Genomic DNA, 16,512 nt, shown 5'->3' with positions numbered 1-16,512 from the left:
TATGTGAACCAAAGGGCCCGTACAGACAGGCCAAAATAAAGCTGCTTCGGGTCACTTTGGAGGTATGCTGTTTAAATGATGCATGCATCCTAAGAGGCTGGAAGCCATGCTCCAGTCCTAAGCTCTTCGGCTTAATAATGGAGATGAGCACCAGCCCCTACTGTCAGTTACGATTAGACATTCATGTCAAGGGACTACTTTTACCTTTACTTTTAATGTAGCATCAGGGCTATGTATGTCACTAACAGGACATACCTCTGTTCTTTATATGGATTTGTGGAATCCCCTCAACAGTCTGATTTCTGTTACAAACCATTTAACTTTTGGTAAAACAAATTCTTGGGACAGGAAGGAATTTAAATGCCAGATCTTCCCTTCACAAGTCTAAAACTGGAGGTTTCAGATTGTACCTGATCATAGCTAAAGCTTACACAAATGACACTGCTGTAATAGAGCACATCTTCTTTGATATTAAATTGTAACAAAAGGACATTAAATGCATATTAAAAAGAGGATGTTTCCAGTAAGTGGCAGATGTTACGAATAATCAACGATAAAACTCTTTTGAATTCTAAAAAGGTCCATTCCATAAAGCTTTCATATAAATCTTTAACCAAGCTCAGGAACTGAGAACAGTAATTATGGTAAATCTCTAATTGAGCTATTTAAGTTAGCCAAAATAGGATTTGAAATGTGTTAAAAAATAATGTAGGTTATGAACCATCTCCTCTCCGCAACCACCAACCAGATCATTTCACAACTATTATTATTAGGCTAAGAAAATGAATGATGTGAAACTTGGCTTCAGTTTTTTGCTTTACGTCCAGGTAAATCATCTCGCATTCTTTCCCCTGAAGTAATAGGAGCCATTTACGTGCCATTTAAATGACAAAACTTAATGTGAGCATTATAAAATAAGTACTCAGCAGAAACCATGTTTTCTTTTCCATCCTTAGATTAGCTTGAGAAAAAAGTGGGAATCTTGGAACCTCCAGATGTTGCATCACCCAAAGTCCTCACCATTGGTTTTGCTGCCTAGGGCTTTTGGGAGTTGCAAATATCCGGAAGGCCATATAATCCTCATCCCTGTCTTAGAGTCTACAAATAACTCAAGAGAGCAAGATTATCAGGGAAGAGGAGGGGGGGAACAGGACAGAAGAACCCCCAGTTCTTTGTACCAACAAGGGTGAAAGGAGGGGAGGAGGAGTTCCCCCTGCTTTGTTGGTTTCTTGAAAATTGCCCTGGTATTTCCTCCAGTGGGAGACAATTCCACTACCAAGACTGATGTTATATCCACCTCAGGCTGGAAAGAATATTTGAAAATATCCATAAAATGATAAAAACATGCTTCTCAGATGTTGGGAAATCCTGACAAGGGGGACGCCTGGACTGACAAGAATCTTTGCAGCTTGGGACTTGGGGTATTCTGAGCAAAATTGTTCTGTGATACTTTTGTGCTGAAGCAGCATCTTCTCTCCAGGAAAATGCATTTTATGTGCAGAAAAAGCTGTTCCATACCCAGAGTATGCTGTTCTCTTTTCAAAATTACAGTGTGCAGAATTAAAGCCCAACAATAGATCTTTCTGAACAGGAAATAATGTTTCTACATAGAAGATGCTGTTTCCTGAAAATGCTGTTTTCAGCAGAAGGATTTGTTGTTGTGCGCATTCAAGTCATTTCTACCTTATGGTGACCCTTGGCCAAAGCCTATCTGACATGGGAAACCCTTCCATAACACTGCTACTATCAGGCAAGCCTCTTGCCTCACTGAAACATGCAACCCCACCACCATGTTCATGTAGTGCCATTGGTGGGGCCAGTTAATTGGCCTCTGTGAAAGGGCTTCTGTAATAATTGGTATTATCCTTTTAATTCTTAAAAAATATTAGGTATTTCAATATTATAGCTTGTTTAATTGTGTCTTAACATCATACATTTTCTTCTGTTTTTGTCCTCTTTTGTACCTCTTTTCAATCTCCTTGTGAGCCACCTTGAGTTTCAGTTCTGAAAAGTGCAATATAAATCAAATAATTTAATATAACACAATGCCCTGGAGAAGTAACTGTGGAAAGGTGATATCATAGTCATCAAAGATTTGAAGGGCTATCAAGCAGAAGATGGAGCAAAATTGTTTTCTGCTGCTCCAGAGGGCAAGACCTGACCCCATGGGTTGAAAGTACAGGAAAGGGGTTTTCAGCTTAACATAAGGAAGAACTTCTGATGGTTTGATAATCAAGCTGACTACCAAAAGTGGTAGCCTTTCCTTTTTAAAAACTAGAGCCTGGAATGTGGGTGGAAAGGATATTCATTATTATTTGTTCCCTGGTTGAATAGCAGAGCTCCTGACTGTCAGGAGAACCTGTTGGGAAGAATAATAAACCAGGGGGTCATTTTCACTTACTGAAAGATCCGGATCATGACACGGTTCTGCTCTGCTATGCCAAATCGATCCCAAAAGGTCCCTTGTCCACATATGAATAGGGAACTTTTGGAATCACTGTTTTTTGGCATGGACCTTCATCCCCATTTGTTGGCACCTGCTCCCTGCCCTGGCCTTGACTGGTCCCCTGGCCTCCATGCTTCCTCCCCCCGGCCCACCCATGGCCCCTTCTGCACTTGCCTTGTCTCCCTGTCCAACTCTCTATTCAGTATCATGTGCCAGAGGATCTCTCTAGTGCCTTCGGCTCTCTAGTGCCTTGCGCAGGCAGTGTTGACAAGATTGCATATCTTAAAAGGTCTTTTTGGGTGGGCACTTTAGGTGACTGTAATTGTGCATTAGTGTACTACAATGTCATTAACTCAGGCTTACCACATTTTAATTAGTAAAAAGGATGCAAGCCACTGTTTCCTAGGCAAGAAACTATTTTTTTATCTGCAGAAAGCAACACTGTTTTGTTGTCGTTGTTCTGCTCAAACATCATGTGTATTTCTGTGCAGAATAATTCCTCTGCAATTCAAATACATGGAGAACTCATATTGTTTTTGTTATTGTTGTTGTCCCCTCGAGACATTTTTCATATATGGCAACCCTAAGGCAAACCAATCCTGGAGTTTTCTTGGCAAGATTTGTTCAGAGGAGGTTTGTTATTGCCTTCCCCTGAGGCTGAAAGCATATGATTCACCCAAAGTCACCCAGTGGGAATCAAACTCTGGTCTCCAGAGTCATAGTCTAACACTCAAACCACCATGCCATGCTGGCACATACTGTATAGGAATTACTGTTTTCTTCTACAATGGAGAGGAAGAAATGTAATTATTTGTGCCCTCTCTCCATGTGAAGACCAAATAGTCAAGAATTTAGATCTCTGGCTTGGAGCCTTATTGCACAAGAACAGAAAAGGGAAATGGAGATAGAGAGTAGCACCTTTCTCCATGCTTTACCACATGATGTTGTAGCATATCAATTCTCTTCCCATGGAAGGGCATATTTTTTCTAGCTGGGAAAAAACATACTATTACAACTACCCCCTGCAGGAAGAGCACTGAAGTGCTACGACATCATGCGGCAAGGCACAGATAAAGGCACTATCTAGTTTCTGTTTCTGGTTTCTTTCCTTGTGGGGTAAGGCTCTTGGACGGTCAGATACTGGGCTTGCTTTAAATAAAATCATCACCCTTTGGCGCCTTGGAAAGAACTGTGGAGCCCTTATGCAGCCTATGCCAATCCATGCTACAATTAATGCCTAGAAACCCATCCTTTTCATTCTTCCTTTCAGATGCAAGCTCATTATACGGAATATATGATTGTTTATCCATGGAAGGCAAGGTTCCCCTAATATAGGCATAGTTTATTTTTTCTTGTTCCTTTTATCAGTCTTATTGACTTCTTGTTTATTCAAGAAGTGGAACACACTTCTAGGGTCAATGACTTGACATTGTAAATAAATTCTTGTAGAATCTCCAGATAAGATTCATTTTGGAGAAGCCTGACATGTCAATGTAAATCCAGTTATTTTCAAGCCCATTTTTTACCACCAAACGTTGCTGCAATAATCCCCCTTGCCCTTTATGTATCATTTCAAGAGTGAGGCGATCCCTTTCATGATTCCAGAAGGAACTAAGGTCTTGTGGGAGATGAAAACAGGGAAGGACCATCGGTACTGTATATTTGCATTGTTGAAAGTGGCAATTTAGCTTACCCAGACTATTTGCCTTTTAAACTTATGAAAAAGCATCAGTATTGACTTAAGAAATGGAGATATCTTGCACAATACAGTAATAATAGCAGAGGTGTAGGGTGAAATGGAAGGAGGAAAGACAGCATTTAGATGAGTTAATAATCTGATAATCTGCTTGGATGATCAAAAAGCAATAAAGTCATTAGTTTAATTAAGGGGCAAGAGGATTTAATGAAACATTGGTGGCAAAATGAAATTAAACATTTAGGAGATATTAAAAAATACATATTAACTCATCCGGTGATATTGATTCAAGCAGTGCTTTGCTGGTGGGAGGGGGAGTTGGAGAAACAGAGTCTTGTAAAATGAAAGAGCTGAGATTTGATACTGGACAAACTTTACAGAAATGGCTTTTCAGCAGGAGAAACAATCAGATTCACAGGTCTACTTTTCTGAAATGATTTTGTGAACACTTGAGTTCCAGGGTTGCCTCTCCAAGTGGTTGCCCTTCATAGCTTCAAAGTACAATGTAAGGTTGTTTGTCCAAGGTAAACAACAAAGCTGACTTTCCTCCAGTCTTTTCTTATATGACTTACCTTCTATAGCAGTAGTTCTAAGTCTTTGGTCTTCTATATATCTCAACTTTCACTTCCCAGAATTCCTGAACATTGGCCATGTGGCTTATGGGAACTGCAGTTGAGGCTGGTGGATTCAATGTCACTTTAGTCCAGTCTTTGGAAGGGCTATCCACACTGCCAATCCTATTTTGGAGAGAGTGTTCAGCACCCTTGAACTTTAAAGACAAGATCCTTTAACGTTAAAGTGGACTCACTACCCTACTGAACTTGGAACCAGCAGTCTCCACGGTGCTGAATTTCAAAACATCTAGAAGGCTAAGAATGAATAACCATTTCTACAGAAACTGAAAGACTAGCCAATAGTTCCCATGTAACTGGTGGTAGGAAAGTGTGTCTGGCAACGGGGGCTCAGCTTATAGGACAGTGGAGATCAAGTGGACCATTAGTCTTATAAAACAGTGTCTTCACATGAGCCTATGCACACAGCAACATTTCAAATTATTGTAAGCACACAAAGTAGATCTGTAGATACTTTACAGTTCACCTGAAGGCAATGATTCATATAATTAAAGCCTCCATGTATCTTTGGCCCATTCCAGACGGGCGTAAAGTACGTCCCCAGGACATACTAGGGTTAGGAAAGGGCGTGCTTTACGCATGCCCCTAACCCTAGTATGTAATGGGTATGTACAAAATGGCAGTGCCCATTCCACACAGGCACCACCATTTTGACGTAGCGGACGCATAGGGTCCACACGTTGCATGGCGGAAGTGACGCCGCGAGTGCGCCATTGGGCACTTGCGCTGCCACTTCCGGGGCACAGAAAGAAGCGCCATTTTCAGGCTTATTTTTGCGCTGCGAGGGAGCCGCACGGTACGGAAGCTGTGGCTCCCTTGCGGAGCAACCGTCAGCGCCAGCAGACCACCGCTTTCAGGTGGTCTGTAACGTGCCTAAGACTGGCCTTTTTTCATGCTATACAGTTATATCATGATGATTCCACATTAACTGCCAACCACTCATTTTCTAAGTGTAACCTACCTCACAAGGTTTTTATTGTGAGTATATATGTGGAGATAAAATATGTAAACCACCTTGCACTCACTGAAGGAAAGACATTTAAAGCTATAGCCATGTTAGTTTGTAGAATCACTATATAGAGAGATCTTGTAGCACCTTTGTGACTAACTGAAAGAAAGAAATTGGCAGCATGAGCTTTCATAGACTTCAGTCTACTTCCTCAGATGAAGGAAAGACAGGCTTTAAATATAACCAATAAATAAATAAAGTGAGCTGTAATTTAGGGCCCATACAGACAGGCCAAAATAAAGCTGCTTCAGGTCACTTTGGAGGTATGCTGTTTAAATTTTCTTCCTCCATTTTAATTCCACACCTCATCACTTTCATAGACATGAAAGAACAGTTTTGTCTTGATTGGGTAACTGGATAAAAAGAAAAGGAGGTGAATCAAGTCAGTGACTGGGATGAATATGTAATTAATTCTGCCGATAATGACTAATGTGTGCCATAAGCCATGTTCAAATATGTTTGAAGAGGTACCATTTAGCTAGGTCTGCTGGAGGCAATTAGCTACATAAATGTTTGTTTAAGTTAATAGACCAGTCAAAATGGTCGTGTGCAGGAAGGGAAGAGAAAGGAACGGAAACAACCTCTAAATAAAACATAAAGTTTAACTTTTGAACCTTTTTAATCCTCTTCTTCTTGCACTGTGTATGAAATTTATACTTTTTAATCCTCCTCTTCTTGCACTGAATCCTTCTCCATGCAAAAATAGTACAATATGAAAATGTCTACATAAAGATTTGGCAGGAAGGCTAGGAGAGCATGTATCCCCTTGGCTGTTCAGTTTTATATGTGCAGACCTAAATCACTGATCGATTACACTGAGAAGTATTCAGTCACATAAACCCCTATCTTTCCAGTGAAAGGGTACAGCTGTCTCTAACAATGAGATACAAACTAAGGATGGGAAAGGGCTCTAGCTTAGTGGAAGAGCCTAAGGGCAAGATCCTATTCCAGTGCTGGAAGAGCATAAATTTCCACCCGCATACTTATGCTACTGATCTGGATGCCAATTATGGCATTCCTTCTCCAGGTGCACAATGGCACACAGATTGCTCCTAGGCACAGCTTTGCTGCCTCAATCACTAATTGAGCATGAGGATGAATCCAGGCACTCTCTGGTTACTATTGTACACCTGGGGAATGAACCAGTGCCATCATCTTCCAATGTAATGCTGTTCTTCTTCTCCAGTGTCCAGGCTCCCCATCCAGTGACCAATGAATGGCTGGAGTTGCATCTGGGCACTATATTGTGCTTGCACATCTGGGATGAATGTGTTGTGCAAGTGGGATAGCATACCTCCTTCTGCAACATTCCATAGAATACCTATTGTGGCATAACCCACAGGATCCTGGCTAACTTTCCTAGATGCAATCACTAGCATCTTCAAGGAGGCGACTCACCTCTGAAATGCTGGACAAATGCCGTCTGTTTGTGCCAGCTGTGACAAGCAACATACACCTTCTAGCTGGTTTTTCTGTCCCTCTCACTCTCACTTATTTGTTGATGCCCATACAAGTGGGCCACTAAATTTTGTTGGCCTAGAGTTTTGGACTTCAGTTCCCAGAATTCCCAGCCAACAGACAGGAATTCTGGGAACTGAAGCTCAAAGCATCAGGAGGACCAAAGTTTGGAAACTGCTGGTATATTGGAGGGGACACAATTGTTCTTTCTGCCTGTTGGCAGGGCTCTATGTTGGTGAGGTCTTCAAAAACAGCATTCAAATATTCTTTTCATCTCTAAGGGAGTACCAAAATGGGGAAAGCTGATGTAGATAATGTTGACCTTGATGGATTGTTGGTTTGTGTTCCTCCCACTTGAGCATTGGACTGCCAGCAAGTCTGAAACAGTATAATAGAATTTTCTGTGTTTACTACTACAGTGAGAGAAACAGGTCTTAGTCTCTAGCTCACTATGATTATTACAGTTTAAAAGAATAAACACGGGGGTGGCAGAATTACTCCTATAACATTATATAAGTGTGCCACTTTGTTCATTATTCTGTGCACCTTGCAAATCCATGTCAACCCATGTGGGATTCTTAGAAGCACAGAAGCATAATCTGATGAAGCATAATTTTATTTTTCTGCCAGGTACATTACTTTTATAGGAAGCATATAAGAACACATCTAATGAAACCTACCATAATAAATGACCGGGCTAGTGTGTTATTTCACAGTGACCAAAGGAGAGTACCACTAACTTGCACTTCCATTACCATAAAAGACTATTTATCAGCAACACAGGATTTGCCAAGGTCTCAAACTATGCCTTTTCCAGCCAGGAGCTGAGCATCTTCTGCTGTTTTCCATTAACTATATCTTATGATCTAATATGTCTGTGTACATTTTATTTCATTTTCTCATACACTCCAAACGATGGGGAAATTCATTGCAGATCTTGGAAGTAATTACTTATGGATAACTAGTTATTCCTAATTAATTCAATAAGGCAGTCCCAAGTAAGTTGCATTCTCTTGGAAAAAGAGAAGGCTAGTTCTCTGTGTTCATTTTGCTGGTTGGGGTGAGTTCTCAAACTTTTATAATTGTGACCCATTTCTCTGGGTCACTGGGAAGAGGAGCTAGAAGCCCAATTCTATATACCTCCTAGCAGAGGACTTCCAGACCATTCTCTTGGGAAAAGGGAAGGTTAGTTCTCTGTGTTCATTTTGCTGGCTGGGGTGTTACAAGCTTGTTTGCAAGAATGTCATGGGGAACCTTGTCAAAGGCCTTACTGAAATCAAGATATACCATTTCCACAGCATTCCCTTCATCTACCAAGCTGGTCATTTTATCAAAAAAAGAAATCAGATTTTCCTGACATGATTTGTTTCTCTTAAACCCGTGTTGACTTTTTGTGATTATGGAATTGTTTTCTAGATGTTCACAGACTCTCTGTTTAATGATCTGCTCTAGAATCTTTCCTGGTATTGATGTCAGACTAACTGGATGATAATTGTTGGGATCCTCTTTTTTTCCTTTTTGAAGATGGGGACAACGTTTGCTCTCCTCCAGTCTGCTGGGACTTCTCCTGTTCTTCAGGGATTCTCAGAGATAATTGCCAATGGCTCCAATATTACATTAGTCAGTTCTTTTAATACCCTCATCTCATCCTGGAGATTTATATTCATCTAGATTAACCAGTCCTCCCTTTCTTTCTCAGGAAGGGGCTTTGGGACATCTTGCTGCTGCCTGGTGTCACCCCCTCTGATGGTGTCACCTGGTGCCGTCTAAAAACCCTTAGTGACCCCAGTGATCGTTTGTATCTTTTCCAGACCTCTGAGTCACTTTTATATCTACAGCAGCTAACTCCACTAATGGTGAAGGAGACAGATACACTGTTTCAGGTCCCATTCTGTTGTCTTGTGCTCTTTTGGGAGGACTGATATGAAGATGTGGTTGATGGGAAGAGAGTGTGCTTTGTACTACAGGAGAAAAGAGGAGACCCATCTCAAGATGTGGCAAATACTGCCTTTTATTTGCTAAAAGGCCTGACATATTTTGGTCTATGGGTGCTCCTCAGGGCTTTTTCAGGGATTATATAAACTTCAGCCTGATGGTTTGACTGTAGAACTAGGGTTCCGGGGTGAACAGGGTTCAAATCCTCATTCAGCCATGGAAACTCACTGGATGACTCTGAGCAAGTCACACTCTCTCCAACTCAGAGGAAGGCAATATCAAACTATTACTCTGACCAAATCGTGCCAAGAATACCCTGTGATAAGCTTGTCTCAGGGTGTCCATAAATCAGAATCTACTTGAAGGCACACCAGAACAATACATTCATCCCTTGTCCTCTTCTTTATGCCTTCTCTTCTAATAAAGGACTACAATATATGAGTCAGTTGTCCTGGTTTGGTAGGAATAGTCTTGGTAACTATTTTGTTGTCCCACTTTTTCAATTGATTTTAAAATGTCCCTGTTTCATGCCCTCCTTGTCCTTAGCATACTTTAGTTACTGTAAAGTGAGTTCAAAGCATAGCAGTAGTTTGCAATCAATTAACTCAGCAGAGAGTTACAGAGGAGGAGTGGGTGGAATCTTGCCTTTCCCACACATCTCCCAGTTTTCATTTGTGAAATGGCAGGTAAGATCAGGCAATATCCTTGACTTTCTAGGGGTCCTCCAGTGGTTCAGTGGGATGACACTGTTTTCTGCCTGGCTGCCCCACAATATCCCCTTTGGCCTGCCCTAACAGGCACCCAGCCTGATTACAGGTAGAATGAAAACTAAGAGAAAGGGAAGACATCTAACTACACCAAGAGGAGCCTTTCTCTCTAGTTGAGCAATATAAGATTTTGGCCTAAGTGTTGTATGATGAGACATTGTCATATCTGGAAACTTTATTTTCTTGTTGTTGTGTGCCTTCAAGTCATTTTTGACTGATGGCAACCCTAAGGCAAACCTATTATGGGTTTTCCTGTGCCGGAGAGTGTGTGATTCACCCAAGGTCACCCAATGGGTTCCTATGGCAAATCAGGGAATCAAATCCTGACCTCCAGAGCCATCATCCAGCACTCAAATCACTACTCCACATTGGCTCTCACAAATTTCATTTGCAATATGTAGTTGTGGTGTTTTTCATTGGTGTTCTCACAAGTGACACAAGTTAAACTACCTGAGAAGTTAAGATTCTTTTTGAGGCCATTGGAACTGACTGTGGTTTTTTTTTTGGTTTTTTTTTTGGGGGGGGGGGGGCAACAGGCCTTTAATAAAGCTTTACTACCATTTTACTGCTGAGCAAATAAAAAAGTGTGCCGGTGTTAGCTTATATATAGTATGGTAACTTAGTACATCTCAGCCTTCAAATATTTTGCAATCAATCTGGTTTAGTTTATTTGTAATTGTAATTCCTTTCTAAGCATCTTGATGAATTTCCCATTTATTAAACACATGCACACACACATTTAGGTTTAAAGCTGTTTTTGAGGATTTCCTTCATGGAATCTATATTGTTAAAACTTGTTTTCCTTTCTAAAAAGTGGGAGAACAATCAACCCCCCCTCCCCCAACTTAATATAAGAGCCCCAGTTTCCCTATTAATATGGGCTCATAGCAGGAGGCTCATAAAAATGGATAGTGCAATCATATCTGGAATTTACACAGGGCCCTATTCAATAAAGCATATTCTGCCCTCCCTTTAATGGAATCCTCCAGAGCTTTAAAGTCTTTCAAGTGGAATAAAGATGTTACAGTAATGACAGTGAATGTAATGAGATTAAATGTAGTTGAGAGTTAAGGTAAATGGCCTTACATCAAAATGAATGTCAGAACAGAGGTTCCATATAATGAAGACAAAGGAGATTATTGTGGCTTTTTGGCTGCACTTCCTCAAGTGAATGGTAGCCACAGCAGGGGAGGAGTGTCACAGAGCAGGAGCTGCAGGGGTCTGGTGCGATTTTTCACTGAAGAACATTTGCAAGTTCGTTACCATAAAGACATAGAGCAGAACTAGGGAAAACCTTGAAGGAGTACAAACTGTTGTGTTAAGGATATATTCCTTCCCTTTGAATATGAGCAGTGGTGGGCACATGCTTCCATGTCAGGGGTACAGTGAATATACTCTAGATTTTATACTCTGAAGGAGGGAAGCAAGGAACTGAACATAGGTTGAGTGTCAAGGCTTAGCACCTTGGATAGCTCCTTTAAAGTCTAAGTAATAAAAGACAAAGCCAATTCACTGCACTTTGATGCAGAAGACACAAACCAGCACTGAACAAGAATTTGCAGATATATCACAAGCTGATTCACCCATTTGTTTGTATGCCTTCAAGTCATTTCTGACTTACGGTGACCCTAGACAGTCAGTGTGGCATAGCGGTTTGAGTGCTGGACTACGACTCTGGAGACCAGGGTTCAATTCCTGCTCAGCCATGAAACCCACTGGGTAACCTTGGGCAAGTCACATTCTCAGGGGGAGGCAATGGCAAATCTCCTCTGAACAAATCTTGCCCAGAAAATCCCATGATAGGTTTGCCTTGGGGTTGCCCTAAATCAGAAATGACCTGAAGAGACACAACACACAGATACAAGGCCTATCACAGGATTTTCTGGAGTGTGTGACTCACCCAAAAACACCCAGTGGGTTTCCATAGCCAAGAGGGGAATCAAACCCTGGTCTCCAGAGTCATAGTCCAGTGTTCAAACCACTACACTTCTTAATGGCCTAACATTAGTGTTACATGATGACAGGTATGTATGAATGGAACAGATCAACACAGATCATCTGAAACCTCATGGTGTAAATATGAGATGGTGTTTGAACCAGAGGCTATGTGCTCATGCACCTCATTCACCCCATTGATACTTACTAGAGATAATGCTTCGAACTGCCAGCTACTGCGTTGCCATCACTCCAGGTAGCCAGAGGATGATATTGCATCTACAAATTCAACAAAGGCACAGAGTATCAAGAGGGTTGTATTTGGTTTTGTAAGCTAGGTGATCTTGGGCTGTCTCTTCAGAAATGTCTTCCTTAGGCATAGACTGATCTGCCCTTGAACCAGCCATCCCTGTCCAATGAATTCTTCTTTCCAAAAGCCAGCCTAGTCACTGGTCCCATCTGAACCATATATACATCTCCCCTTGGAATCAGTAGCATATGTTGGTATTTAATGTTCATACATGGGACTGTGATATTATATACAATATATGAAATAGACCACCAATTTTCTTCTTTCTCTGAATTTTATAATGGAGTTCTCTTATTTAAAAATATATACAAAAATTGTTTACGTTAGGAAACATATGCTAAAATACATACACTAGGAAATATACAAGCATACACAAAGGTGTACATTAGAAGAGAGAGGTTGGAAATATGTGTATTTTGGGAACTCACAAAGTTTTTCATGTGGACTCCTGTGGAAATTATATTACGTGAAACAGATTTGTCCTTAATATATGAGTTATCTAATACACCAAAAGCACCAGATCATTCATGTATGATATCAGAAACTAAGCAGAGTCAGGCTTGAAAGGAAGACTGCCAGGAAACAGCAGGTGCTGTAGGCTATACTCGAGGAATACATTGGCAAGCCTCTGAATAAATCTTTCCAAGAGAACCCTGCAATAGGTTTACCATAAGTTGTAGTTGACTTGAAGGTACATGACAACAACAAATATATGTGTATACAATGTTTCTGTTATCTTAAAAATAGAAAAGAATTGCAATGGCATTCTGTCCAAATAGCTGTACATGGAAGTTTGATAGAGGCATTTTGCATTTATTTATTTTTTTAAAAAATGTCCTCCAGGAGCCTTCAAGGATACTCAAAAACAAATATCTTTAACACAGTATGATCATTAAAAGCAACACCCCTTAAAACCATAGATCAGTCACATCAAATCAACAGTCAAAACCAATGTTAACATCAGGAGTCCATGTGTAAATCAGCCTGACAAGGCCAAAGGGCTGGCCAAACATTACGTTTTAGGGCACAATCAACCAGTCATTTTGTATGAGGCAATATAATTCAAAGGGCAAAATTAACAGTCTCAATTGTGGTAGGGTTGGGGGGAGACATAATAAAACCCACAAGCCTCAACAACTTCCTCTGTCTAGTTTTACCAAGAATACCCATGTTGTAGCACTGTCATTCCCCAGCCAGGTTTCTGTAATGCATGCCAGGTCAGCTTCCTCTTCCATAAGAAGGTCGTGAATAATGTGTGTTTTATTTTTCACCAACCTGGCATTGCACAGGAGCAGGGAAAAGTTCTGTAGTTGGATCGGTTTGCTCTCTGCCCCTCTTGGGGTAACAAGGCAAATGGAAGGTGAGATAGATTTCAAACATCGATCTCTTCTTCCCCTTTAACAGTATCTCACCTTGTTATCACCATATCTTCCTTTACCCTGCACAACTTTTATTGCTGCTCCCTGAGCGTCATTAACTACACCTAGTCATCCCCCACTAAAAGAGTTCTCTCTCCATCTGTCCCATTTCTTATTTCTTGAAATGAGTGACTGCTGCTGATAATAGTAGACAGTCATAAAGCCATCGTCATCTATTCCAACCTCACTTCCTACACCTTCTACCATTCCAGGGACTGCAGCAGAGGTCCATAATTGCTGACAATAATATTGAATAGGCCCCTCCAGGCCCCGCTCTCAGCTTCTCCACCAGCAGGCTGGTGCTGGTGCTGGTGGTGGACAGCAATTCCCAGGGCTTCTGCTTGCTGCTGTGGCTGCAGCTGGTGTAAGAGGGCCAGGTGGTGCTGGCCGGCCCTTATGGGCTCTTCCGCCCAGGCCCCACTCTCAGGAGGCTGGTGCTGGGGCCGTGGTGGAGAGTGTTTCCCAGGGCTCCTGCTTACTGCTGTGGGTACTATACTGGTCTAGCTGCTGCTACCTCCTCAGGTGCCATGGCACTGGAAGCTTTTCATATTCATGGATTTTTTTTTATCCGCACCCGGGAGGGAGCTTTTTTAAAGGCTCCCTCCATGCACTCCTTGCTGCTGCTGCTGGCTGGCTAGTGGTGATGGTACCCTGGAGGTCTGGAATCTGTCTTTTGGGAACAGGATATGCACAAAGGGCTACTGCTGCAGAAACATACTCCATGACATGCTTTGTACAAGGAAGGTTCAATGCCCATAAATCCTGTTTAATATCTTCTGAGATGTTTTGCAATTTGAATATCCATAATTATAATCTCTTTAAAAAGAACTTGCACAGCAACCTTCATATTTGCCCATGTTTTTTAAGTTACAAAATCAGGAAAAATACTCCTGTACACATGCGGAAAGGCTTGGATGCTTCCTATATCACTTCCTGAAATGAATAATGTTGACTGTTTGCTCCACATCCCATTGTCCACTGGATGGTATACCAGAACATATGAAATGGGTAGTATAATTACTGCATACTTAAAAGGTTATGCTTGCATTGGCTTTAGACCAAGGCTTCTCCATTTGTTGAGGTGCATGTAAAAAGAAAACAAAAGAAAAAAGAAGGAAGGATAAAAGAGGAATGTCAGATAAATAGCAATCTTCTTTGCTTTATGCCCCTGAACAGATAATGGAAAAATCTCTAAATATACCTGGCTGCTGAAGGTCTGGAATAATGTACCTACTACATATATCTGTAAAAACAAACAAATGAAACTATGGCAACGCTAAAGACGCATGTTGGATTACCTTGAATCTTAGAAAGGCGAAAGTGTGCTGATTGAAATAAATGACGCATAATACAACAGCATGCGATTTAGCACTTGTAACATGCAGAGCTATCCTAAGTTTGTACATCTGAGTACACTTAATAGAGGTTTACTTATGAGTTAAAAGTGCGTGTGTGTGCACGTGTGTGTGTGCGTGTGTGCATGCATGTGGCTGGGCTGTAAAGCCAAGAGCTTTGTGAAGTGTTTGTTCTTCCATATGGAGGAAAGCTCAACCAAACTGAAATCAGGGGCTAAATCACCACACCAAGAGATGTGTGGAGAACAAAGTAAAATATCTGCTACTGTGGACATTTTTATAAACTCCTTGTTTCCTATGAGAAAATGAGCTGTTCCAAACCAGTTTAGAAAAGCATGGGTCCCTGCAATGTGGTTCTTTGGCTTTTGCCAAGTTTTGTCAAGTGGTTGTTGCTTCCACATCTACTCATTCCAAGCTTTTCAGAGGCTGTTTATAGCCATTTCTTGGATCTGTACGTGCCTCTTTGATTTCAGACATAAATGAATTTGTGGTGTAATGGTGAGTAATCACCATTATCTAGGGATGTAAAGAACTTCAGGTTCTATTCAGGACTGACCATTTCACCACAAGAAGGCATCCACTCAAAGATTATTTCACTCCCCACAAAACTGAGATACCAAATCTTTTTCTCTCTCAATACAGTTCTGCAATTTTCACAAAGCTACTTTGCACAAAACTCCTGTCTGCACAAAATAATGGTCTGCTCTCCTTTATGACTCTAAGAACACCTCCCCAAATGCATCCGGTTCTTGTTGTTGTGTTCCTTCAAGTCATTTCCTACTAATGATGACCCTAAGGCAAACTTATCATGGGGATTTCTGGATCAGGGGGTTTCCATGGCCGAGTGGAGAATTGTATCCTGGTCTCCACAGTTGTAATAATAATTGATCAGTAGCTCCAAATATCATGCTTCCATCAACACAACAAAGTTTGCTCAAGCTGTCTGGGCTTTCTGGACCTTACCTATTGTCTCTCTGACACTTAGAAATGTAACCAAGGAGAAAAGGTTAAGACTACATATATATGTCTTTTTGTCCAATGGGCAGGCGCTGGGGATGCATGCCATCCAGGTATTTCTCTAGTTGCCATGCTGGATAGGTGAACTGATTCATTGCATACATGGCTCATGTATTATTCATAACCACAAAAGTTTCATAACAATAAAAGGGGGGGAAACGCCCTCCAAACAACTTGAAGAATCAGAAAGCAGGCATTTACTTATCTGCTGACACACAAATATACTATGCAAATTTATTTGTCAATTCGGTGTTCCCCACCACTCTTTGAAAAATAATAATTAAAAATTCCCTACTAATCTTTGAAAAATAATCAGAAAATCATTTCCCCCTCCTTTAAGAACAATGTTAGAAAATGTAAGGGTTTCCTCCCCCACCTTTGTAGTTGTATGAATGATTGATCTCTTTTGCTTTTTTCCATTTTGAGATAAATCTGTCTAGTTGCTTAGAAGAGATTTTTCACATTATGGGGTGAGTACACCCTAATCTTTAGTGTATGTATGTTTCTGTATGTGTATTTAAATTCTGATGACCC

The sequence above is a fragment of the Sceloporus occidentalis genome, unplaced genomic scaffold, assembly GCF_023333645.1.
Source record: "Sceloporus occidentalis isolate IW3139 unplaced genomic scaffold, rSceOcc1.0.p SCAF_10, whole genome shotgun sequence".
Classification (NCBI taxonomy): Eukaryota; Metazoa; Chordata; class Lepidosauria; order Squamata; family Phrynosomatidae; genus Sceloporus; species Sceloporus occidentalis.
This window is presented reverse-complemented; position numbering follows the sequence as displayed.